The sequence below is a fragment of the Microtus oregoni genome, unplaced genomic scaffold, assembly GCF_018167655.1.
Source record: "Microtus oregoni isolate MIOR12 unplaced genomic scaffold, Mior012 000053F_ref0000044, whole genome shotgun sequence".
Taxonomy (NCBI): domain Eukaryota; kingdom Metazoa; phylum Chordata; class Mammalia; order Rodentia; family Cricetidae; genus Microtus; species Microtus oregoni.
The window spans coordinates 10,375,482-10,400,941 of NW_024543829.1; positions in this window are offsets into that span (position 1 = coordinate 10,375,482).

Genomic DNA, 25,460 nt, shown 5'->3' on the forward strand with positions numbered 1-25,460 from the left:
GGCACCAGACCTCTTTACAGATGGTTGTGAGCCACCATATGGTTGCCGGGAATTGAACTCAGGACCTTTGGAAGAGCAGGCAATGCTCTTAACCAATGAGCCATCTCTCCAGCCCGGGACACTTGTTTCCTATGCATTTGAGATAATCTGTAACTAGGAGGGTTACATACCTTGTCAGTACTGACAATTTTGCTATCTTTATCGTATTTGTTTGTTTATTCTATGTGTGTGTGTGTGTGTGTGTGTGTGTGTGTGTGTACCATGTGTGCCTCAGGCCCACAGAAGCCATAAGAGAGTATCAGATCCCCTAGGACTGGAATTACAGATGGCTGCAACCTGCCATGTGGGTGCTGGGATTTGAACCCAGGTCCTCTGGAAGAACAGCCATGTCGTTAAGCACTGTGCCATCTCTCCAGCCTCTACCATTATTTTTGGTGTTTCTCAGGATCTGAAAGCAGAGCCGTGACCTCATTTAGTCTCAGGGTCAGCCCAGGAACAGAAATGAGGTGAGTGAGCCCACCCGGGGCTGTGGCAAAGAAGAGCATGGCCACAGGGCTTGATGGACGGGTCTCTGCCAAGTGAGGATGTCGGTCTTCCCTCTGCCTGTGAGGATGTAGGTCTTCCCTCCGCCGTGTGAGGATGTCGGTCTTCCCTCTGCCGTGTGAGAATGTTGGTCTTCCCTCCGCCGTGTGAGGATGTAGGTCTTCCCTCCGCCGTGTGAGAATGTTGGTCTTCCCTCTGCCATGTGAGGATGTCGGTCTTCCCTCTGCCTGTGAGGATGTAGGTCTTCCCTCCGCCGTGTGAGGATGTAGGTCTTCCCTCTGCCGTGTGAGGATGTCGGTCTTCCCTCTGCCTGTGAGGATGTTGGTCTTCCCTCTGCCGTGTGAGGATGTCGGTCTTTCCGCAGTCACTCTCTTCTGTACTCTTTCTCCAGGCACACTCAGGAACCCAGTCTCTGTGTCTTCTGTCTCTACCTCTGCTAGAGGACCCATGCCATACTCTCTCCCTCAGTCACCTGGCCACCACGGTGTTAAAGGTGTGTGTGTGTGTGTGTGTGTGTGTGTGTGTGTGTGTGTATGTGTGTGTGTGTGTAGGTGAGGTGGAGGTGTGTGTGTGTGTGTGTGTGTGTATGTGTGTGTGTAGGTGAGGTGGAGGTGTGTGTAGAAGTCAAAGGACAACCTCAAGACTTAGTTGTCTTCCTCGAACATATGGAATCAAGAATTGAACTCAGGTCATCGTTTGGTGACAAGCCCCTTTATCAGCCGAGCTGTCTTGCAGGCCCTCATCAAGGTTTGATCAGCGTTCCTGCAGGCTGAGGTGATAGGTTTGCAATGTACCGTCCAGGTCTCCCTTGTCCCTCTTGGCCCCAGGATCTGAGGTTCTCTATACCCACTTTCCCTCTGTCCTTAATCCCGGTCCAAAACTCCGCAAGCTCCAAGCTTTACCTGGGGAAAGTGGCTAAGACCCGTTTTTTCACGCTAAAGCGTTAATGGTTTAACAGTTTACCCTTCACCATGGGTGAGGCTACAGCTTCACAGTAGGAGAGGCTGTAGAATGAACTAGTAAACAGGGGGATTTGGAGTATTTGGCACTCCCATGAATGAATATGTTTACTTCAAAGTCTTCCCTGGCTTTTCTGATTCTACTAATAAAGCAAATCTAAAGTCGGCCTTTGGAGACAGAAGGGGTGGCTGAGCTCCAGGCTTCTGAGGCTTGGGAGACCCAGGAGGGTGAGAAGCGTGAGGTCTCTCCTGCTGTGGCGCCTCCCGCTAACTTTCATTCAACGCTCTTGCCGTGTCTGGTGTCTAGCAAGTATTTCCGAAACACGAGCAAGATGCAGTGTAACCCGGAAAAGAGAACAACCCAACGGCCGCTCAAAGTCACTATTTATAGGTAAGAAAGGACGAGCAGTTCTTTGCCCGGAGGTTTCTCCCCATCTGCTTCACTGACGCCTTCAAAACGGCCTTGCAATTGAAGTGTGCGGTCACCAGGTGGTGGGAGCGCGCTGTGGCTGGAACCGTAACCAGGAAGCGACGCTCTCCAGGCACCTTAGCCAGAGCCGGGACTTCCTCTCCACCGCAGCAATAGCCACTGGGGGTGGACGGAGAGGAGTCCGCCCTCGATAAAGGGTCCGTAGTGACCCAGAGCTGCCGTGTGGGCCGATCCCATCTCTCCGTCTCCATCCGAGAAAGAAAAGCGATTCTGTCTTAAGAAAATAAAAGGCCCCATGAGTGCCCGTTTTACAAATTTGCATCAATTTGTTTTCCTATTTATTTATTACTGTGTGGGTGTGTGCGCCCGCACGCATGTATGTACTGTATGTTCATGAATGCTCGAGTGTGCTTACCTATGCGTGGTGGTCAGAGGAAACTTGCAGGAGTCAGGAATCCCTCAACTGTGTGGATTCTGGGCACCAAATTCGTGTTTGTTGGGCACCTTTACCCACTTTTCAATAAGCATGGGTCTGCTCCCTCTCATGTCCTTGTTCCCTTGCAGGAGAAAGCCGTACCCTCTTGGGACATCTCTAGGAAAGAATTAGCATCCGGTTTTCATTTCTTATCACCTGGCTAAGAGCCTGGAACAGTGGTTCTCAACCTGTGGGTCACAACCCCCTGGGGTCAAATGACACCATTCGATTCAAAACAGTAGCAAAATTACAGTTATAAGGTAGCAACGAAAATAGTGTTATGGTTGGGGTGATCACAACATGAGGACTGTATTAAAGGGTGGTAGCATTAGGAAGATTGAGAACCTCTGGCCTACAGGAAGCTGGTCAGGGTGGAGCTATGGCAAGACATTGAAGATCAAAGATACTGGGGTTCCTACTCTGCCCTCCCTGCTGGGACCACAGGTTAGCTGTGCCCTCTGTGCCCCTTCTCACTGTACCCTTCTTCTCTGATCTTCCCAGTCCTTCCAAATACAGCCAATTCTCTATTCGAGGTGATTTTTCCCCCATGATGTTGCCACAAACACTTAGCGAATGCTGAACTCACGGGGTTGAGCTCATGGGAATAGGAGTCTGTCACCACAATTTCATCACCTGATCGATACATAGCCTTTGAGGCCCTGATGGCTTATTCTGTAATTCCAGACTGAGGCAGGAGGATGGCTGTGATTATGTTCAAGAGACAGCAATAGCACAATCTTTCTATTTAAAGGCATTTCACTTGGTTACTTATTCACAAGGAATAAGCTTTTCTGACTGTGTATCACGGGCTATACGGCAGGGCTGGGAACACTGTCCAGCGTCTTAGCCCTACGCTCAGCAACAATGTAAACAACCGATCAGCAGCAACAATAACAAAACACATTTTAGAAAAACAATGTGGGGGGCACTAAGGAGTCTGAGACACAGGAGCCTGAGAAACTTGGAGTTGAACAAGCCAGGGCCTCCTCTTGTGGATCTACAGAAGCGGGAGCAGAGGGGGTCGTGGAGGGGTGGGGTTAGCACTTTCCTGCTGGAAACAAGCTAATAAGGGAAAAGGGTATTTGCAGCTTTATGTGACTCGGGAGCCTTCAGGCCAGACCACCCCCCCCCATTGAACTCTTGCCGCTAATGCTGGTACTTGGAGAAGCAGGACAGCCACCTAGAAAAAGATGGACACAAGGAGCCCTGGGTTGTGGGGACCAAGCAGGGCCTGCCTGTCCTGGGTCCTCTTGGCTTCTCTGCCGCCACACGTCTTTTGCTTCCAGGGTGGGTCAGGATGCTTCTGCAGCCAGGCTCTTAACTCTTTATGGCCAGTTGGGAGACAGAAAACTGGGAGAAATGTTTGTGTGATTTTTCTGTTTTATAGCTGGCCTGGGGGTGGGGTAGCCTCTCTGGTCCACTGTTGGGAGGAAGAGCTGTGCTCTGCTGCAGCTTGACTGGGGAAGGGAGAGCAGTGAGAGTCAGAAGGACAGAGAGAAAGCCAGCTTCGGAGACCTGTGGTCTGAACCACTGCTTTCTGAGCCCTGGTCACCTCAGGTGAGAATGTGCACATCAGAAGGCTCGGGGTGTCCACTTACTTCAGGTGAGTCTGAAAAAGGCTGCCAGATACATTGGGGCTGCAACTAGGCAAGCAGGCATTTGTAACTCCATAACCTGTGAGCAACGGGACCAACGGCACAACCGCGTCTTATGTCTGCATTTCCTTCTCTCTCTTTCCTCACATCCGCTCTCATCCCTGGGAAGTCGGTGGAAAGCACATATTGAAATCTGAGACTGCTCTCTAAGTCAGCAAATCAAGGAGGGCTGCAGGATCCTACCTAGGAGGAAACATAAGAGTCACCTTGGAACCAGCCGGCAGGATGGCTCTGTAGATAAAGACACATTAGGCCAAGTCTGAAGATGGGAGGCATAGACCCATATGGTTGAAGGGGAGATTCAACTCTTGTGAACTGTCCTCTGGTCATGCACAATATAAATAAATGGATATATTGATAGAAAGATGATAGATAGATAGATAGATAGATAGATAGATAGATAGATAGATAGACAATAGATAGATAGGTGATAGACAGGTGATAGATTAGATGGATAGACGACAGATATATAGATAATAGATAGATAGGTAGGTAGATGATAGACAGACAGACAGAGACTTGCCTGCACCATCAGCAGCTTTACAGGAGGGATAGGCTGCCCATCTTCTTTCTCCGGGTCACTGTGTCCTTGGACTTGTTCTGTGAATCTGTTAAAACATGGTGGGTTACTATGAAGTTATAGTGTGCGGAGATAAGCCTCACCTGAGGACTTAGGAAGGCGATTGCTGGCACATACAACCAAGAAGGACTGACTGTTCGTGGCGGAGGCAGAGGACATCCCTTGTCTGGCTGTGGCTTCACCTCTAGAGGCCGGGTGAGGATTTGAGGGCTTATTTTGGTAGAAGGGACCTATTTCCATTTGACTTCTGTGAAGACCTATTTGGTGGCTTCTTTGAGAACCAAAGGGCAGAAACCGAGGTTGAGCTTTCCCTCTACCTCCCGTGCCTTTCACCTCTGGAGGTGGACTTCATTCAATGTGGGTCACTGGGTCACAGGGCATCATTTCATTCTCTTCCGCAACATCTGGCAGCCGTGGGACAACTTCAAATCAATATCAACTTCAACTTAGATAGTTAATTGGCAGAAAAACCAGTACAAAGAGAATTGAAGCGAACCTTCCAGAAAAAGCCGAAGTTGAAGACGGCCTGTTCCAGTTCTTGGTGATAAATGGTAACACCATCACTGCTGGACTTGAAGAGCTGGGAATTCAACAGTCGCATATATTGGGGAGTTAATAACAAGTGCTATTGGAGGGTTAACAAAAACAGCTTTTAAAGGCCTTAAATGAAACTTTCAGTATAACTGCTCCTGAAGAACGAATAAATGGCTCGTTAGGCCCCTGTTTGTCATAGAATTTTGAGTCTGATGTTGGGAACATACAATAGGATCGTTATCATTGTTGTCCTTAAAATTGTTACAATCTCTGTTCCCTCCCTCTCTTTCTGTAACCAAAGGTGAGCTTCATGACTCTTGACCTGTGCCTTTTAATGCCTTTAAAACATGGATTTGTTTCCCATGGGTTGAAAAGCTGGGTGACGTCAGCCTGCTGTGAAGCTTGAACATCCAGGACGAATCTTCAGCACAAATGGCTCCGTGCTTCTAAGTATTTAGTAACCAAAGAGAGCTCGTCAGCGGCCACACAGTTCTGAATTAGTAAATTAAGGGTGTTTTCTAGTCTGGCTGTTTAATAGCTCTTAAGTCTGTGGTGTTAGATGCAGGTTTTAAAAGGCTGTATCTTTAATCCAGCACTTGGGAGGCAGAGGCAGGTGGATCTCATTGAGTTTGAGGCCAGCCTGGTCTACAAAGCGAGTTCCAGGACAGCCATAGCTGTTTCAGAGAGAACCCTGTCTCAAAAAAACAAAATAAATAAATATTAAAAAAATGTAAATTGGGTCTCCGTCATCCTCTATAATCTCCCATCTCTTTTTCCCCTTTTCTGTGCCACCTCGACCTCAGCCCTCAATCTAGATGATGCTCATGACACCACTATTGGCCTGTTTTTGTTGATGGTGTGGTTGGTGTTCCCTTTGCTTCTGTAACAATCACGGAGAGTAGATCGCTTAAAAAGAGAAGGTGCTTATTCAGCTAGCGGTTTCAGAGGCAGAGCAGATCAGGATTACTCGGTTACGTCCAGCCGGGTCCCTCGTGCTGTGTCATAGCAGAGGTGACGCAGTCATGTGACGAGAGCTCAGAGGAGAGCAGGTGCGAGCGTGTGGAAGAGACTGTGGCACAGATAATAAAGACTCAGAGACAGAAAAACAAAACAGCCAAACCACTAGAGAAGTTTTACTTCTACCAAGGCTGAGTGGTAAAAACTAAGCAGACTAAGCTTCTCTCTCCTCCAGTTTTATGTTCCCTCTAGCGCTGGGATTAAAGGTGTGACCCATCACCTGGATTTGTTTCTGCGTTGATCTTGGGTAGCCCAGGGTGGCCTTGAACTCACGGAGATCCATCTGCCTCAGTCTCCGAAATCCTAGTATTAAAGGTGTGTTTCACCATTACTTGACCTCTAGTAACTTTAGCTTTGCCTCTGATCTTCAGGCAAGATTTATTTATTAAAATACAAATACTATACCACTATATAGAGGTGAGGGAGGCAAGGTGTGAATCCATTTTATAGAAACCACCCCCACACATGTCGCGTTCACCTGTACTACACGTACTACGGTACTATGCCTGTAGTGCGGTGCTTGTACTACGAGACAGTACACGAGCCTGGCAAGAGCCTGGAGATTTAAACACACACACACACACACAGACAGGCAGAGAGACAGAGACACGGGTCGTCCTTGAATTCCCCGAGAATGCCCCCTTTATTGTGGTCTAGGGCAGCTTATATAGGGATCCTTAACTGATAGCCACGCCTCAGCCAAACCCACCAGAAACCACTCTCCTGCCATCAGGAACTCCTGAGGGTCTCGTGCTCAGAGCAGCTGAAAACACAGAAAAACAAGTTGTTCTGTTCAGAGCAGCTGCAAGCATAACAAGTTGTTTACAGGAAATTCAGGGTCTGGATCCACAGCCCCCAACACACACACCTCCGAGAAATAATCAAGTCTCCATAGAAAGAAATCGAATCTTTCAAAGGCCCCACTGCCCAGCATTGCACCACTGGTCACCAAGCACCTGCACACATGCCCGTGGGGACAAACACATCCAGTCCTTGACTCAGCCAGCACCTGTCCATCATGGATGAAGTCCAGCAGGGGCCTGCCATACTCCTGCTGGAGCATCACCATCACCTCAAAGGAGAAGGGCGACCGTGAAGGATTCAGGCTGGACAGAGTGATGCTTGCTTCCCTCTGCATGCCAGCTACTTCCACGGCGACCGCCCTCCCTCTTCTCCAGGTGAGTCTGAATTCGGGGGCTTTTGCAATGACTTTGATCTCTTCTGTGCTGTCCCCCACTGCAGTGTGGGAGGAAAGGGAGGTTAAAGATCCTCAACTCTGATCCCTACCCGATGAGGTAAAGCCTTCTTGCCACGTTACCTCCAGAAAGGTCCCAGTAGAGAAATCCCAAGTCAAACGTGCACAAACTGCTCTTCCGCAGTGGGCAGTGGCTGCTGATTTTACTACCAATGACAGCAACTGGCCTTACCCATCTCCTACCGTGTGCCAGCCTCTAGACTGGGAGCTTGCTACATTTGTATCTCTTGATGAATTGTTACAAAAAACTGTGAAACAGACACTAATGCTATCTACACTTTACAGTAGGGCTCAAAAGAACCTGGGTAATTTGCTGGCTTGGGTAGCTAGGTAGTAGGACTGGACTTTACACCAGAGCCCAGGATGCTGCTCTTGCGGCTGCTGGGGAGACCTTCCTCCTGACACCCATTCCCTCTCTCTGGGTGTCCTGCCATGCGCATCAGCCAGTGATTTATCCCATCAACCTGAGCAAAGAGAAAACCCAGGCTTACAGCCCAGAATTGCCCTTCAGAAGGGCAACCAGTGGCCCAGAGCCCTGCCAAGGCGATGTGTGACAACTACAGATTGCACCCTGGTCCCCCAGGCCTAGGGGCACAAGCCTTGATCCCAGCTGCTCAGGAGATGAAGGGAGTCTGGGTTAGCGTGAGTTCAAGGCTGGACTGGACAACTTAGTAAGACCTTGTTTCAAAGTAAAAATTCAGAACAGGTCTGGGGGCGTACCAGCTCATGGACATCACCGTTGCTTAGCATGTACAAGGCCCTGGGATCCTTCTGTAGTAGCATAAATAAATCACAAATAATACTTTTAAAAAGTGCCGCCATCACTGAAGACCACTGAGCTGGGCTGGCAGTATGGCTCCGCAGGTAAAGGCATTTGCTGCCTATGTCCAAAGCCCTGAGTTCAAGTCCTAGACCCCACTGTGGACTCCTGGAAGCTGTCCTCTGACCTCCACACACACATCCACACTCACAATAATAATAATAATAATAATAATAATAATAATAAGATAAATAAACAGTTTTAAAGGTCACCAAGTCCATCAGCCCATAAAAGAGACAAAGGAGACCCTGACCTGGGGCCTCTGGGCATCTATGAGAGCCTTCCCCAGAGTTCCTGCTCTGCAGAGAGAGGCCTCAGATTTGACAGCTAAAGGGAGAAAGCCGAACCCATTCCATGTCCATCCAGACGTGCAGGAATGGGAGAGGGGAGGAGGAGAGGAGAGAGAGGGGAGGAAGGGAGAGAAGGCAGATTCCTTCCTGGTCTCAAACAAGCTATCTGACATCCCTGATGAGAGCTCGCGAAGACAAGCTCTGTGCTGGAAATGCCATCCAGTGGGAAGTCCTGCCTCTTGCCATTTAGAGCCAACTTCACCCGAAGGTCATCTGCTGTCAAACAGAGCCCAGGTGCAGTGCGAGGTGGGAGGGGTTCTGGCAGGCCGATTTCATTCTGGTTTAGCTGGTTTCTGTTTAAGTACATAAAGTGTGCTAGAGTTCCACCGGTATCTAAAAGATAAATGGATCGTACCCTGCCAGCCTGAAGGGACAGCGACAGCAATAGTAATATCAATGGGATAGGGCTAAACTCTTCAAGAAAATAGAGTCGAGAGTCACAGGATTGGGGTAAGGCTCAGGCGTTTGGCAGGGGCGTGAACTTTGACTTCAGAGATGAACGGTCTGTTGGCCAAGCTTCTAGGACCCAGGCTGGGTTCCTTGACTAAACAAGAGTAAGACGTGTTCTCAGATGGCAAGCATGTGGCCCCAGGGCTCCGCGTCTTAGCTGCAAACAGCAGAAGGTGCCTCTCTGATCAAGACAAAGGAAGTGCAGAGCAAGGCCACACAGGGCAGGAAGGGGCCACCCCAGGACAGGAGGACCAGAATGGGAATGGCTCTGGAGGTGCAGAGGGCGGAGCTAAGCCAACAGAAGTTGTGTTGCCATTGGGGTTTGCCTTTAGTAGGTCAGGCTGCTGGAACAAACTGCCTTTAGCTGGATGACTTACAAGCAGTCCTTTATTGCTCACAGTTGGGAAGGCTGGAAGTTAGAGATCAAGGTGTCAATAGAGTCAGTTACACTGAAGTCCTGCCCCTCATGTATGTACTGTGTGTCTGCGCTCAGAGGAGGGTAAAGACTGTCCCTTTCTCCTCTTTTAGACAGGCACCAATTCACAGTCATGAGGGCCTGGTACCTCTGAAGGTCCATCTCTTATTACTACCACATTGGAGATTAAGATCCAGCATTCGAGTTTGGGGGAACACAAGCATCCAGGCCATAACAGGGTCCTTGTGTAGCGTAATTGGAATCCTGATTCCCACAGGTGATCCTATTAGGGATCAAATATTTAGAAAAGTCGTAAATGCACACAAACTCTTTCAATGAACACATAAGTCAGGAAGAAAATGAGAAAAGAATAATACAGCTATCAAGGAATGGAGACAGTACCTGAGGTACTGAGAGACAGACCCACGGAGAAGTCTGGAACTGAGAGACAGACCCATGGAGAAGTCTGGAACTGAGAGACAGACCCACGGAGAAGTCTGGAACTGAGAGACAGACCCACAGAGAAGTCTGGTACTGAGAGACAGACCCACAGAGAAGTCTGGTACTGAGAGACAGACCCACAGAGAAGTCTGGAACTGAGAGACAGACCCACAGAGAAGTCTGGAACTGAGAGACAGACCACGAGAAGTCTGGTACTGAGAGACAGACCCATGGAGAAGTCTGGAACTGAGAGACAGACCATGGAGAAGTCTGGTACTGAGAGACAGACCACAGAGAAGTCTGGAACTGAGAGACAGACCCACAGAGAAGTCTGGAACTGAGAGACAGACCCACGGAGAAGTCTGGAACTGAGAGACAGACCACGGAGAAGTCTGAAAAGCCAGAGGGCCAGGGTCGGGATGCACAGAAGCCAGCGACCATCAACAATGAGATGGACTACAATGAGCAAGCAGCAGAGCTCCAGCGTGTTGTGGGGGGTTTGCAGTCTAAGGAGAAAAGCATTTGACTGGGGGGTGTGGGGAGCTCCAGGTCTACACATCCTGTCACCTCATCCCATACTGAAATCTTAGAAACCCAACGAGATCGATCTTTGTAAAGCTGATACTCAAACCAACCAGTCAAACAAACGACAATAAAAAGAGCCAAAAGCACAAATATGGGAATACAATGGTCACCATTGTTTTTCTTTCTGCGTAGCTGTTTTATCACCTTAAAAAACAAAGGAGCACAAAAAGTGAAATACGGTAGGGAACTTATCGATTTCATAGTTCTTCACACTTCCCAGTTAAAAATAATCCTTGAAGCTCACCGACACATTTTATTCTGTTTCTTTTTTAAAAAAACAAAGCATATTAAATGCTTTATTTTACATTTAAAATTATTAATTTTAAAAGAATGTCTTTGTTACATTTTTCACTAGCAAAGATAGAGTGGGTATATGTCAGACAGCCATGGCCCCATCATGATGATAAGCTTTTGAAAAATCTCTTTGGCCTATTACCCTGTTTGGTTGGGAAAACAGAACAAAACATCAAGTGGCTTCAGAATTCAGAAAGAGCTAGGCTGGTCCTCTGGGCTGTTTTTGGAGAGAAGGAATAGGATAGGAATTTTCTGGATTTTGTCCAGGTCAGATCCAGTTCAAGATTCAAAGAGAACAACGTTGTCATTTGAGTTCAGTTTCAATTCATATTACGGCATCAGTTTCCTGCTCCGGCTTCAGCTCCACTCCCTGCTGAGGGCTGAGAATGCCATTGAGCAGAAGAGATGCCAGGGCAGGTATTTTTAAAAACACAGTAACATAACTCATTCATTAAAGTGAGCTCTCTCGGCTACACAGAACTCTAAAGCCCTAGGGGAATCCACCAGCCCAGAGCTCCTCAGGCCTGGAACAGGAGCCTTGAGAAGCTCACTTAAGGGGGCTCTTGTCTGTGGCTTGGCTAGCCTTGAGGCAAGCTTCCTGTTGCGGAGGTGAATTTAATCCTCCACCAGAGAAAGGCTGCTTCCTGCTCTTTATCCATTCTCACAGACCCTGATACCCTCAATGTGTGAGAGAAACTGAGTCATGGGTGGTTGACGACAAGATGGAGCAGGAGAGCAGCTGTGAGAATCTTCTCCCTCCCTCTCCTGTCCCACTTTACTGAGTGGAAACTTGGGGCTGCTGGCTGCCCACACGGGTGCAGTGGCTCCCAAGCTGTGACCCTCTACTACGATTCTGGTTGTGGTAACCCCAGCCATCAAATTGTTTTTGTTGTTACTTCATAACTGTAAATTTGCTACTGTCACGAACTATAATGCAAATATTTGTGTTTTCCAAAGATCTTAGGCGACCCCCCCTCCCGCCAAAGGGCCATCCGGCCGCCCCAAAGGCGTTGTGACCCACAGGTTGAGAACCGCTGCTGGTGCGCCGCCTTCGTCTCATCCCTGGCCACCTGGCTTTCTTCAGGCAGGAAACCAAAGCCCTGCTCAAAGTAACAACGTCTCAAGCAGCCACCCACCCACACATACGCTCATATTTTAAAAAAGCAACTGAAGACACGAACTGAAACGTGTTTAAGAAGAAAGGGGCCGGGCGGCGGTGGCGCACGCCTTTAATCCCAGCACTCAGGAGGCAGAGGCAGGCGGATCTCTGTGAGTTCGAGGCCAGCCTGGTCTACAAGAGCTAGTTCCAGGACAGGCTCCAAAACCACAGAGAAACCCTGTCTCGAAAAATCAAAAAAAAAAAAAAAAAAAAAAAAAAAAAGAAAGGGAAGAGTGTTACATTATTGGACTGCATTCCCTCAGGAGATCTATGCCCTGTTGGAACGAGGATGTAGCGCAGTTGGTAGAGTGCTGGTCTAAAGTATTCTGAAGCCGGGAGTTTGATCCCCAGCCTTGCACAAACTGGGCGTGGTGGCTATCCCAGCACTCCCGCGGGAAGAGGTGGGTGGGTCAGAAGTTAATGATCATTCTTTAAGTTTAAGCTGGGCTGGGACGAGTTGAGCCCTGTCTCAAAACAAAACAATAGCAACAAAATCCCAAACACCAAAAAAAAAAAGTCTTTTTTTGATTATAGAGCAAACTGGCGTTGGTGCAATGGCACTTTTCCACTCAGCAACTGGGATATCTCTCGGCGATCCTGTGCTGGGTCTCTCGGTCTTTACACATATTCGTCTTTATCTCCTGTTTCTGAGAACAGCCGTGTCTAAATGTGTCGGTGGTTTTGTGACTTCCTGATGCTTTTTAATTTTTCTTATTAATTTAGCAACTTTTAATACTTTTCTCATTTTTGTTCCCTAGAGTCTCTTTCCGCAGTGATATAATTTAGCAATAATGAGAGTTGATCTCTCTCAGCCTTGAGGATCCTGCATTCTTGCCCCTATTTTATCGGCTCACGACCACCGACAGAGAACAGAAGTTCTGGCGGCCCCGAGGTCTTCCCATCTTGTGGTAATACCCTTTACTACGATAAGTGCGGGTGTTTGCTGAGTGTCACCAAGGTCACTTCTGTCTTTTGTCTGCTAAGGGCTTTTAAAAGTAATATGAGTTGAATTTAATCAAACCCCTCCCAGCACCCCTGAAACACACTGCTGGCTTTTCCTCTGTTTATCTAGGTGGGTACTGAACTACATGAATAGATTTTCTGGGGTAAGTTCCTTTTGAAGATCCAAAATGAATCCTACTGGGTCATAATGCACCATTTGAAATATTTTATCTAGTATCTTTTCGTCTATGCTCATAAGATTAGAAACCTTAATTTTGACAGTCCTAAATGCCAGCACAAGACATTTGGGTTTATTTGATGAGGAACGGTGGGGAACAACCAAGTTTTGATTGACAGCTGGACATCATGGCTAGTGACAGGAACTCCTGTGATTTTCAGGGCCTCTTCTCTGTTCAACTTTGCTGAATGATTTTTTTGACTCTGTCCTGTTCTAGACAGTGTGTTTAATGACTCTTGGAGAGATACAGTCACAGAATCTTTCCTTTTCTCTTAATTGGAAATCCATCTATTTTGGGTAACCAGTGTTTCTTTTTCCGCCTGCACGCCATTGTGTTTTTGTACAGAGTGGTTTGCCAAGAAGGGGCGTGGAGCGATTCAAATACCCACTGTACTGGGAAAGAAGATTGTCCCCTAGGCCTCCTCCAGTGACACTGAGCAGTAGGCAAGCACACCATACGCAGACAAGCAGGCAGGCTAAGTATATCTGCAGAAATCTCCAGACACGTTTGGGCGGTCTGCTCTGTTTTTAAACCATGTCAGTGCCGTGTCCTGTCCTTTGCTGTTCCGAGAACAGTATCGCTCTATGAAGTGGACTCCTAAATCCCATTTAATGTGCTGAATGTCCAAGACAGGCTGATGAGTTCAATCCCTAAAATTAAAAAAATTAAAAAAATAGAAACAAATTTGCTGGCCCTTGACTCCTGAAGTTAAGCCGCAGATGACCTCTGGAGGGAAAGGGTACAGAGGGCTCCATGTATGCAGAGATACTGTCTGACCCCAGCTCTGATCTTGGGCTTCTCGCTCTGCTGTGGGGTCTCAGCTCTGACCTGGGGCTCCTCGCTCTGCTATGGGGTCTCAGCTCTGACCTGGGGTTCCTCATTCTGGACTGTGGGGTCCCAGCTCTGACCTTGGGCTCTTCACTCTGGACTGTGGGGTCCCAGCTCTGACCTGGGACTCTTCACTCTGGACTGTGGGGTCCCAGCTCTGACCTGGGACTCTTCAGTTTGGACTGTGGGGTCCCAACTCTGACCTGGAGCTCTTCGGTTTGGACTGTGGGGTCCCAGCTCTGACCTGGAGCTCTTCACTCTGGACTGTGGGGTCCCAGCTCTGACCTGGGACTCTTCAGTCTGGACTGTGGGGTCCCAGCTCTGACCTGGGACTCTTCCCTCTGGACTGTGGGGTCCCAGCTCTCTCGGGAATGGATAATACCTGCTCTGACTGACTGATGGTTTATTCAGTCTGTCCTCATTTTCCATGAGAAAAAGGTTTATCTGAGTCCATAGCCAATCAGACGAAAACTCAATTTCCCTGTCTCTCTTCTGGTCAAGCGGTCACGTGATTAAGTTCCTCCCAGAAGTTTGTAAACACAAGTGAGGCTTTCACTGACCGGTCCTAAACACTCTGATAGATACGCTCTCAGAACAGTTCCCACTCCCAGACGTAGATGCTAGAGTGGAGAACGACCCCAGACCGCTCTGCACGCCCCTCCTGTTAGAGAGGCACTAAAGTACAGCTGTATTCAATGACTGAGACCCCTCCCAAGTTTGAGGATGTACCCATTATGTTAATGGTGGCTAGGCTCACTTCCCACGCAGGAAACTCGGCCTGTTGATTGCCTCTGAAAGAAGAGCCAAACCTTAGTCATTCCCTCTGACTGCCAGGAGTCCTGGTGAGAGGGGGCAGGTAAAAATCAATTGTGGATATTAATTGTGTCACAGGTAAGTACAGACGGAGGCAGAGCACAAAGAAAGGGTGATACATTAACTGCATCATCTAACAAATCTTCACCTATAATAACATAAAGGGAAAAATCTAAATCACAACCACAAGGGAAAAGTCTGATATCGAGCTAACTGGATTATTGCAAAACATTAAATAATTCCAGTGGGGTTCCTGCTTCTCTACAAAGCATATTAAACAACACCTTCTTAGCTTTAATTATAGCAAGAGAACCTAAATGTTGGTTCAGGCTTAAAAGAGTAGACTCCCTGGGGCCAGCGTGCTTGCCCAAGCTCCCAGGAAAACTTGCATCCAGAGGCACCCAGAAATATAGGCCATACATTCACAAATCGGTGAAACAAATGGGATTTTAACCAATTAATGAAAAGGGGCAGAATATTCTAGAACTGTCATTCTTAGTTCAACGAAAAGCTCTGAAGCAAGGCCCAGGGTGAGATAGGCCAGAGGAGACCTAGGAATTCGGAGTTTATGTGTAGCCGGGCAGTGGTGGCGCACAACTTTAATCCCAGCACTTGGGAGGCAGAGGCAGGGGGATCTCTGTGAGTTCAAGGCCAGCCTGGCCAGTGAGTTCCAGGACAGCTAGGGCTACAGAGAGAAACCCTGCCCCTAAAAACCAATAAAGTAAAATAAAAAAATAGTTTATGTATAATCTGTGGAAGGAGGTAGAGACGTAAGATGGGGCCGTGTTCCTTAGCAGTCCAGTAGACGTGACAGAAGTGGTCATGACACTTGGTATTCCCACCAAGACACCCACCCTAGGCAAAACCATGAGAGGGCATAGTACTTCAACAGTAGACTCCCCATGGCCTTGCTCCCCACCACACTGCAGGGTGTACTGAGGACAGTGTGGTCCCAGAAAGTGGCAAGACAAGTGGACTCCGCGACTTGGGTCAGAAGTAGGCAACACAGAGTGACCAGGATGAAGTAACCTCATTCTTGCTAGAATGTTCCTGGTTTACCTGAAGCTGGTATCAAAAATGTAAGGCCCATCCCTGGTGCAGATGGTGCCGAGTCTGCTCTGGGAGCTCTGTTGGGGGCTGTAATGAGTGACTTCGCTGATTTCTGGTACGTTAGGAAGGTATGGGAGAAGAAGAGATGGGCTCCTCATGTGTAATTATGGGGGCCGCTGCCCAGGACGACCCTCGTTTTCCCAAGCTGAGCCCCTAGAGCCTGGTTCTCACCATCCAGCTTTTTGTTTGTTTGGGTCTGACATACACCAGACTGTCCTTGAACTTTGCTACGTACCTAGGACAGCACTGAATTCCTGGTCCGCCTGCTTCATCCACTGAGTTCTTGGAGTGTAAGCGTGCCCAAGTGTGCACCCCCAAACTATTGTAGCAGGGAGTCTTTTCTCTAAGAGTCTGAGGGAGTTGGATAACCATGTCAAGCTGGCTGTCTAACAGGAGGAGCTGCCTGGGGTATCTGTGGCCAGGAAAATTTGAAAGTAAGGTAGTCATGTAATTCTAAGTTGTCTATCACCTCATTTAAAAATGTAAAAAGAAACATTCCCATTGATTTTAATCAATACCGTGTTTAAAGCAAAATATTCAAAATGTTAGCATTTTGATATGAAATCCATTGAAGGGTTATCAGTTAATTCTCTGTTGCTTGGTGTCTGCCTCCAAACTCAGAGTCTGTTTCATGTTTAGAGTGTGAGCCACTTCCCAAATTCTCAGTGGTGTGTGGCTTGTGGCTTCCTGTTGGTCCGGAAGACTGGATCCAGAAAGCGTTTGTGTTTGGGGAGGGTCTTCCTATGGATACTTTAAAATGTCACCTGCTCACTTTCATCTTGATTTTAGGGGACCCTGAAGATGAGGTGGATGAGACAGGTGTGGGTTACAGTGGAACGTGTCACCTCTTCTCTCATCAACTGCTTCGATATTTTGTTGTTGTTGTTGTTTTGAGACAGGGTTTCTCTGTGTGTAGCCCTGGATGTTCTAGAACTCGCTCTGTAGACCAGGTTGGCCTTGAACTCACAGAGATCCGCCTACCTCTCCCTCCTGAGTGCTGGGATTAAAGGCATGTGCCACCATGCCTGGATGCTCCAACTTTCATTGATGTTTCCCTTAGAGTTCCAAGGAGCTGGGCAGGCTGCTCAGCTTCTTTAGAGCTCCGAGGGTCAGCTGTTAACCAGATATGGAGGCTCAAGCCTGTAATCTCAGCACTTGGGAGACACAATAGGAGGCTCTTTCAAATCTGAGCTTAGCCTCGCTACAAAAAGGGCAGCGAGGAGACTGAGAGACTTGGCTGATAATGTACTTAATGTACAAGCATTAGGACCTGAGTTCAATCTCAGGGGCCACTGAAAACCCAGGCATGGCGGCCTGGGCTTGTAATGCTGGTCTTGGAGAAGCAGGGACGGGCAGATCCTCAGATACAACAGAGATACTTTTCTCAAGAAACAAAGTAGACAGTAAGCTGAGGGAGGGTCCATGAGGCCGACTTTGAGCCTACATACACGTCAGGTCTCTTATGGGAGAGGGAAGATCAAGCAACAAAGGTCAATGGGAAACTGTCCCCACAGCTGGAGTTTAGTGATGACCAACCTCAGAAGGATGGATATGTAAGACATTCATTTCTCAGGCCCGTTTTTCGCAACTACGCTGCCCTGTCCCAAGACCCTGAATGTTGTGTGTAGCATTCCTGTCAATCACCTTGTCTCCAAAAGGTGTGTTGTAGCATCTGTACACAGGGTGACCTGGAAGATGATTGCCCTGTTAGGAAGCCAAGCCTCGCTTCAGAATCTGCCATCAAAGGCTCTTGGGGCTCCCCGCCAAGCCTTGAGGAGCTTCTCCCCAATTTTTATTGGAGTAGCACTGAGAAGCCAGCAGCTGCCCATCAACAATGAGTCAGGGAGGAAGCCAGCGCCTGGGCTCTTCATTGGCACGGCACCAGAATGGTGGCCCTGAGAACCCTTTCTTGTGGACCAATGTCACATATGCCCCCCCACCCTGCCTCAGGGGATGGCTCTGCTGCCTGCTGCTCAGGCTTGTAGCCACCTTCCGAATGAAGACCTCAGGGGTCCCCACCACCCCTCTTTACTCCACTAAGGTGGCTGAACGGGACCCCACCTTTTCTTCATGGGTCATACAGTTACGGCTAATAAGTCTTCAAGGCGTATTCTATTTTTAATGGACACGTATCCATTCTTAAATGATGTTTAAACATGTTTGTTTTTGCCTCTTTTCCAGCGGCCATCTCTGTTATCTGACCCTTGCTCCACGCTCCCTTTTCAAACGTTCTGGCTTTCTTCTAACTGTGGCCTGAAAATTCGGATGGCTGGATCTCGGCATGGCGGTGTGTAAGCTGAGTTAGGGCTGAGGGTTCCCCCCCGCCCCGTGGCCTCTCCTTAGCTGGCAATAGTTAAGTGCTTGGTTCTTATCACTACTACTCTAGCTCTACAGAGGTTTTTTTCCTGAATATTCAGGTGCCTACAGCTAACTGAGGAGTCCCTCTGTGTGCTGGCAAACAGAACTTTTCTAGGTCGGAGCAAAGCCTCTCTGTCTTTTATTTGATGCCATCTTCTAGGATATTGGAGAAAATAACTCCAGCTTCGACTCTGAGCTCAGAGCACTTCCGGGGGAGGACACACAAAGCTGGTATTATTTGCCTCGTCAAACGCTCTCATTTTTTGCTAACCTCTGGGCATATTCACAGATATTTTTAAAGAATGCTTTCATTGCTTCCTATCTACACAGGAGAACTGGAAACCAAGCCTGCTTTCCTGCTCACCTGCCTTGTAAAGGCATTCGTCCAGTTTATACGAAAAACCAAAACCAAAAAACAAAAAACAACAACAACAACAACAAAAAAAACGGGAAGAGAAACAAAAGCCGCTTGGCCACAGGAGCGACTGTTCCAGGCTCAAAAGTGATGGTGACGTTTGATGGAATCGGAAACCCTTCTATTTTCTTCAGAGCATCTTTCCTTTGCCTTTATCTTTGTAGAACCCTAAGAACTGCGAGGATGTAATAACTGCAGGACGGACGGGGCAGTCAGTGTTTCCAGTTCCCCCTCAGACAAGCGCAAAGGCTCCAGCACAAGAACTGGTGGCCACTTGGGAAGATAAGGAGCAGAGTCACCAATGCCAGCCTTCATGGGAGAACACAGGGCCCTCGGGGATTCCTGAAGTCATCTGGCTAACCTCCTGTCCAGAGACACAGATCCTCCTTTCCGGGGTAACACCTGAAGCCTGGAAGCAGTGTTTACACAACAGAAATGCCATGAATAAGCTACACATTTCCAGGAAGTCCGTGAGGTCAAGCCTAAACTGGGAGAGAGCCCGGCTCTGTTGCCACCTGTGACTCAAACTCTGGCTTCACCTGTCACACGGAGGAGGGTGGGGTTGTTTGTTTTGTAAAATCCCTGAAACTTTTTATGGAGACATTCTCCCAAAGGAGCATGATTACCCCAGCCATTAGCTGCAGGGTTGCTATAATAGAGTGCCGTGCACTGCGCCCCCGTGTCTGCTCTTTGTGCGCTGGCACCCAGTTTGCGAGCTTCAGGCAAGGGTGCTGGAGGTTAAAATACACAGACACACACACAGAGAGAAACAATGACACGGGTCATCCTTGAATTCCCCAAGAATGCCCCCTTTCTTGTGTTCAGGGGCAGATTATATAGAGATAGCCAAGCCCCAGCCAAACCCACCAGAAACCACTCTCCTGACATCAGGAACTCCTGAAGATCGCGTGCTCAGAGCAGCTGTAGGCACTCAGATCAGGGGATTACAAGAAATTGAGGATCTGGGGTCTCACTGCTCCCAACAGGGTCACCATGTCATACAGCTGCTTACACGGTGAACAAGATGGATGAGGTGTGACAGCTCATCACCTCTGTCATCTTGACTGAGCAGAGGACCCCCTAGAAGGCATTCTGCCGTATATGTCTGTGAAATGTTCCAGAGAGGTCTAACAGAATGTGGATGGCACCACCCTGTAAGCTGGGGTGCCTGGCTGAATAACAAAGAGGAAAGGAGAGAGCAGGTTGAGTAGCATTAGCCTTCCTGTCTTGCTGCTTGACTGTGGATGCAGTATGCCAAGCACCCTGCATTCCGGCTGCCATGACAGTCTTCCTCAAGCTCTGAGCAAAACCAAGTCCTTCCTTCCTGAAGTTGCTTTCATCAGGTAGAAAAGTAATAACACCTAAGGATTCAAAATGGACTAGCAAGTCTTTGCAGGAGATGTGTTCGAGGCTTAACCTTCCAAAGGACCAACTGAGCGTGCATCATGTGTGCGTGCTCACTCGTTCGCTCTCTGCCCCATGCGAGGCAAAGCGGGTGCTCGGTGCCAGTGTGCCTTGCTCTCTCCTCACAGGTAGTACCACTTCACAGGTGTGACCTGCCTGTGACAGGGATGCCTAGGAGCGCTCCAGGTGATCTGGGGACTGTTCCAAAATACACTTTCTATGGAGCATATGGGCTCAGGTGTTTTCCCCATGTGCGCATGCTCACGCTCGTTCTTGCCACATTTCCTTCTGCCCTAGGAAGACAAAAACTGATTGATGGCGGAGGCACCCATCCGTAAGCCCAGACTTGGAAGTCTGAGGTGATAGGTAGCTAGAGCTACTTAGTAAGACATTGTTCAAACAAACAAAATTAAAATTTAAAAACGTGCCGGGCAGTGGTGGCGCATGCCTTTAATCCCAGCACTTGGGAGGCAGAGGCAGGCAGATCTCTGTAAGTTCGAGGCCAGCCTGGTCTAGAAGAGCTAGTTCCAGGACAGGAACCAAAAGCTACAGAGAAACCCTGTCTCGAAAATCAAAAAAAAAAAAAAAATTAAAAACGTGAAGTATTAAGTCCAGCTTAGGAAGGTGTCTGCATGTTATGGATATTCTAAGCGGTACCGAGTCCTTGTGAGATGGAACTCCGTTGGGCCCGAGAACAGACAACCGATTGACTAATCCACCAAACAAGATTGAAGGTCTGGGTGTGTAACTCAGCGTTAATATACTTGCCTAGCTGTGTGCAGAGCTGAGTCTGATTCCCAACAGTGCAAAGACAGAAAAGAAGACAGGAGAGGCGCACACATCAACGGGTCCCTGGAACCATCAGGGTGAATGGAGAGAACTGGTTCCTGCATGCTGTCCTCTGGCCGCCACACACATGATGTGGTATGTGAGTGTGTGTGTGTATGTGTGTGTGTGTACATTTTTTTTTTTTAAAGAAGAAAGGAGCCAAAGCCAAGCTGTCACGGAACCTGAGTTAGTACTGGCTAATAGTGCTGCTTTTCAACTTGCTCTCAATGTGCCTGCCTTTACTCTCCTGTGGCCTATTTGAGTAGCCACAGCGGAAACTCCGTGTCCCTCTGAGCTTTGATTGCCCTGGGACGACTTTGCAATTAGATAACTACAAAACAGAAGGCGAAAGTCATCCACACAAAGGAACAAAATTTCAAAATTCCTCGGGCGCTTTCCTTGTATTTTCCAAAAATACCATGGCATGAGGACACACTAGACTTTTCCAAACACCATGGCATGAGGGCACACTAGACTTTTCCAAACACAATGGCATGAGACATGCTAGACTTTTCTCATCCTCCTCTTCCCTCCATTGCCCCCACAAGCCAGACACTCCCTGAGAGCTTACAATTCTGCTCCCCCACACACCCTGACTCACCAGCCCCCTTAGTATCCCCTTGCACCCCTTTCTGAAGTCTCCAGCGGGAAAGCCCCAAATTAGTTCAGCCAGACGTCAGAGGGCAGAAGAGAAGCTGACAGGCCAGGAATGAGTTCTCTTTAGCAGGGGAGGGGAGGTTGATAATTGATGTGGATTATAATATAATAATTCCTGATATTACTCAGGTGCTTTGGAATGGGAAAGGAAAGCTTACACCTGCTGAGCCACTACCCTCTGACAGTGCAGCCCTGCTCCGCTCCTGCATCAGCGGACAGTCCCATGGGGACCTTAGTTCTTTCGTGATGAGAAAACTCGATCTGGGCAGATGAAGCGGCTCACCCAAGGGCTGACAACCACTGTCACTGTCACTTCCAAGCCCATGTGCTTGGTAGGGCTCACGCCGGAAATGAAGAAAGAATACAGGGTAAAAATCTCTATCAAGGGGCTGGCGAGAAGGCCCTGTGGATACAGCCTTGTCACACAGGCAAGAGGATAGCATTTTAGATCATCATAATCTATGTTTAAAACGAGCAGGGCTTGCAGGCTGGGCGCCAAGCAGACACAGGGGATCCAGGAGGCAAGCTGGCTAGCTAGGCTGGCCAGAACCCGTAAGTTCCGGGTTCAGCAAGAACCTGCCTCCACAAATAAATGCATAATCAAAGAAGACAGCCAGAATCAGCTTTGAGCCTCGGCAGGGCCACGTGCACAGGTATTGCTCACACGTGAACTGACAACATATCACAGCATGGAATGTGAGGTAGAACAGAAAGCTGCACACTTCATGGTGACCAGGGCATGAGAGAAGGGAGCAAGTGTGTCGTTTCAGGTTTTAGAAACCTACACCAAGCCCAAAGTCTTTCTCCTCCTGTTGCCTATAGATTCACATGTAGAACTCTCCACTATTTCTCCAGCACCATGTCTGTCTGCATGCTACCATGTTCCCTGCCATGATGATAGTGGACTAAACCTCTGAACCTGTAAGGCAGCCCTAGCTAAATGCTTTCCTTTATAAGAGTTGCCACGGTCACGGTGTCTCTTCATAGCAACAGAAGAGGGACTAAGACAAGGGCCCACTCTCCACTGATCTACAACTTCCTCTAGGCCGTTCACTTACTCATCTAGTTCAAGTGTGTTGAACACTTTCCACATAGAGGACTGGTGCTATCTAGGCCTTGATAAAGAACACTGGGTGGGTGCCCCTTTCCTCAAGGGATTAACTTTTGTGGGGGCCATACTAATGTTAAATTTAACCTCCCCAATATACCACCTGGCAGGGCTACTATCCCCATTTTATAGATGAAGAAACTGATGTTTAGTCTCTGATGCAGATGGTGGGGTTGGGAAGGGGGCAGTTAGTGGGAAATTTAAGAAATGAGGTTTTAATTGGATGGTCAGGAAAACATTCTCTCTGGGTGTTGTGTCTCCATCGCCTGAGGCTGGTCTGAGGAACACAGAGTACCCTTGACAGACAGCATTTGCTCACCAGCGACCGTATGAATATATCCTATGTGAAGGAAGGAAAAGTGCATTCTAGACACAGGGAATATTGTGTCTAGACATATAAAACCACACTCTAGAAATGTCTGTTACTCTTTAAGCATGCAAGGCAAGAAGGAACAGAAGGCAGAGTCCAGGGCGAGAACACACAAGCCTTGGGCACCCAGCTAGGAAGGTAGGACTCTGTTCTGTACCAAAGGGGCACAGTTGGAAGCTTTTACAGAGTGGGAGAAGGATCTGGCTTTTGTTTGAGAGCTGTGGCTCCCAGGGAAAGCACAATTTAAAGGCTGGCTTCACCAGGAAGGAAAGATGAACAGAGCAGGAATGTCCAGAGAGTTGGTACCAGAAGCTGTGTGGTCCAGATAAAAGAGGAGGCACCAACGGGACAAACTGGAGAAAAGGCTCCAAAGCCCCACAGGAAGCACACTTGGCAGGGTTTGAGGGGTGAAGTAGCTGTGGAGGATGCCCACAGGGGGCATCTAGCTTAGGAGAAGATCAAGAAAGAGATGGATTGATACTGTGTAACAATGGTCTTGTAGACGTTAAAGATTTGTCACTTGTATTTGTTTAATAAAACACTGATTGTTCAGTAGCCAGGCAGGAAGTATAGGCAGGGCAACCAGAATAGAAGAATTCTGGGAAGAGGAAAGGCTCAGTCTGCAGTCATTAACCAGATGCAGAGGAAGCAAGATGAGAATCCCTCACTGGTATGAGGTACCAAGCCACAAGGCTAACACAGACAAGAATTATGGGTTAATGTAAGATGCAAGAGCTAGCTAGAAAGATGCCTAAGCTATTGGTCAAACAGTTTTGCAATTAATAGAGTTTCTGTGTGATTATTCAGGTTTGGGCAGCCAGGAATGAGCTTGAAGATTGGGAGAAAGTAGAGGTTGGAGGTGTAAACATGTAGGTAAGAAATTCATGGAGGCCGGAAGAAGGGCAGCTGCGGGGCCAAGGACACCTGGGATGTGTTGAGGTCTACATCCTGACAGAGAAGGATGTCCCAGAGGAGGGGGTTGAGTTCTGAGCTCTGGGGCTTTGTGGAGGTCTCCAGCTTAGATGGACAAACACATATGAACTCAAAGGATGGTGTTGGAGTGAAATTTTCTAATTTGTTGTCTTGGCTACGACTCTCTTGGGAAGATCCGTGTTCTTAGGAAACTGTTGGTGAACTTTTTAGCCATAAAAGCACCATGATGCCCATAACCGGTTGTCTTTTAGACGGTTCAGAGAAGAATAGATAGCAGCTAGAGGAAGAAAAAAGAAGGGGGTGCTATCGCTGAAACGCTGAAACAATGGCTAAGAGGTTAAAAGCATTATCTGTTTTTCCAGAGGACCTGGGTACAAGTCTCAGCACTTACATGGTGGCTTACATCCATCTGTAACTCTAGTTTTAGGGGATCCAATACCCTCTTCTGACCTCCAAGGACATCGGGCACACATGTGGTACACAGAGATACAGGTAGGCAAAACACTCAGACACATAAAAAAATTTTTTTTTAATGTTCTAAGAAGTCCCACCAAGGAACAGCCACACAGGTCCATGCACGGGGTAAGACAAAATCCAGTAAAACTCGTGAGTTAGGGAATGAAGGGCTGTGACCTTTCAATTCACAGATCCCTGGGAGCACATGCCAAGGAAGTTGGGGAATGATTGTTCTAAACCGTTGTGCCCAGGAAAATCCTTGCTGGTTTTAGTGACTTGAGAAAACAGGACGAACAAGACTCACCGCACCAGTATGATTTAAGCAACCATAAAACTTTAGTGAGATTAGCCTGGCAAACAGCTCGTCGCAGATTTTCTCATGGGATTAGGAGAGAACTGTTTTCACTGAGATCTGCTCTTTTTGGGAGCAGAGTTGTCAAGCTAAAATGTATTTTTCTCTTTGAGCTCTGTACACAGGAGGTTGGAGCCAGGTATTCACTGAGAGTCGGCAGTGCTCCTGCAACTTCCCTGTCCTGTTTTCTCATAACCTGAAGAACAAAAGCGTGCTTTTCCTCAGAGCATCGGGGGGCGGGAGAGGATTTCACAGGGAGGCGGATCACCGTGGAAAAACAAACTTTAGAAGGGGACAGATCTGCTTTCTGTTCTATTCTCCCTCCTGGTCCTTAGACGCCACCAAACTGAATGAGCAGGAGCTTCTGCTCTGCCCCACCGATGCCTGGACGCGGTTCAGGATTGCCTTAAAGTGGACGGTACAAAGTCTGGCATGAGCCTGTCTCCTTCTCCCAGTCATGGGATTCATTATCCAGAACAGGCAGCCAGGAGCAGTCAGTTAGCCAGAGCGCGGATCAGCTGAACCCCAGAGATGAACAGCCACGCAGAGAGTTTCTGTTTTTCTGCCCCTGGAAGCCACTGTCTTGCTGAGTAGCTGGCCAGGTGGACATTCTTGGTAACCTAACAAAGCACAGTCAGTTTCTCTCTCTGTCTCTCTCTCTCTCTCTATCTCTCTCTGTCTCTCT